The sequence below is a fragment of the Schistocerca cancellata genome, chromosome 4 (assembly GCF_023864275.1).
Source record: "Schistocerca cancellata isolate TAMUIC-IGC-003103 chromosome 4, iqSchCanc2.1, whole genome shotgun sequence".
In the NCBI taxonomy this organism is placed as follows: Eukaryota; Metazoa; Arthropoda; class Insecta; order Orthoptera; family Acrididae; genus Schistocerca; species Schistocerca cancellata.
In genome coordinates, this window is record NC_064629.1 from 487,442,116 (window position 1) to 487,444,009 (window position 1,894).

The window sequence follows — 1,894 nt, forward strand, 5'->3', positions numbered from 1 at the left end:
GAATAATGGCATTCCACAAGGACACTTCCATTGTTATATAATATTTATACCAATGACGAACCAATTAAACCTGTCACAAGATCTTTCATCTATGCAGATGATACAGCAGTTGCTGCCCAAGGAAGAACCTTTGAGCAGGTGGAAGAAAAACTAACTACAGGTCTTCAAACGCTGTCTGCCTATTATCACAATTACCTGAAACCAAATCCCTCTAAAGCACAAGTGTGTGCTTTCTATTTAGGGAAGAGAGAGGCTAGAAAGAACCTAAGCATAACCTGGAGAGGACAACAACTGACCAACTGCGATACCCCAAAATACCTGGGAGTAAAGCTAGACCGTTCCCTCACCTTCAAAGTCCACTGCAAGGACACAAAAATGAAAGTATCTGCTAGGAACAACATCATTCGTAAACTGACAGGTAACAATTGGGGTGCACGACCAGATGTTCTTCGCACATCTGCATTGTCCTTATGCTTCTCTGCTGCTGAATATGCAGCACCCGTTTGGCTGAACTCCAGCCATGCCAAACAAGTGGGCATTGCCCTTAATGAAACAGGATGCATTGTCACTGGCTGCTTGCGGGCAACTCCTATTAATAAAATATATCATCTCATGGGCATAGCACTTCCACAAATCAGAAGAAGAACAGCACCAGAAAAAGAGGAGCGGAAACTGGAGACAGATCCAAGGCACCCCTTGTTCGGATGTGAATACCAGCATCCAAGATTAAGAGCAAGAAAGAGTTTCCTCCGTTCAACAACACCACTTTTAACGTTACTTGCAAATCCTTGAATACAGTTTTGGCGTAACTCACCATCAGAGAGGTACTGGAACAGCCCTAAAGAAGAGCTTGCTAAGGGACGTCACCTCCTATACAAAACATGGAAGGTCCTCAACAGGCTGAAAACTGGTGTATCCTGATGCAAGATCAATTTGAAGAAATGGTGTTTCTCCCCAGGAGATGAACTAGGCAAATGTGGCGAACAGCAAGATCACCAACACCTGCTCAACTGTAGAAACCTCCCAGCCCCATGGATGATGTGGTTATCGCCTGTGATACAGCAGTTCAAACAGCAGGATTTTTGATATCATATGGAATTTAATAACACACTTATACTGTTTGTAAATTGATGTCATATGGAATTTAATCATGTACTTATATTGTGTGTAAATTACTGTCTATCAACTACACTCCTGGAAATGGAAAAAAGAACACATTGACACCGTTGTGTCAGACCCACCATACTTGCTCCGGACACTGCGAGAGGGCTGTACAAGCAATGATCACACGCACCAGGAACCGCGGTGTTGGCCGTCGAATGGCGCTAGCTGCGCAGCATTTGTGCACCGCCGCCGTCAGTGTTAGCTAGTTTTCCGTGGCATACGGAGCTCCATCGCAGTCTTTAACACTGGTAGCATGCCGCGACAGCGTGGACGTGAACCGTATGTGCAGTTGACGGACTTTGAGCGAGGGCGTATAGTGGGCATGCGGGAGGCCGGGTGGACGTACCGCCAAATTGCTCAACACGTGGGGCGTGAGGTCTCCACAGTACATCAATGTTGTCGCCAGTGGTCGGCGAAAGGTGCACGTGCCCATCGACCTGGGACCGGACTGCAGCGACGCACGGATGCACGCCAAGACCGTAGGATCCTACGCAGTGCCGTAGGGGACCGCGCCGCCACTTCCCAGCAAATTAGGGACACTGTTGCTCCTGGGGTATCGGCGAGGACCATTCGCAACCATCTCCATGTAGCTGGGCTACGGTCCCGCACACCGTTAGGCCGTCTTCCGCTCACGCCCCAACATCGTGCAGCCCGCCTCCAGTGGTGTCGCGACAGGCGTGAATGGAGGGACGAATGGAGACGTGTCGTCTTCAGCGATGAGAGTCGGTTC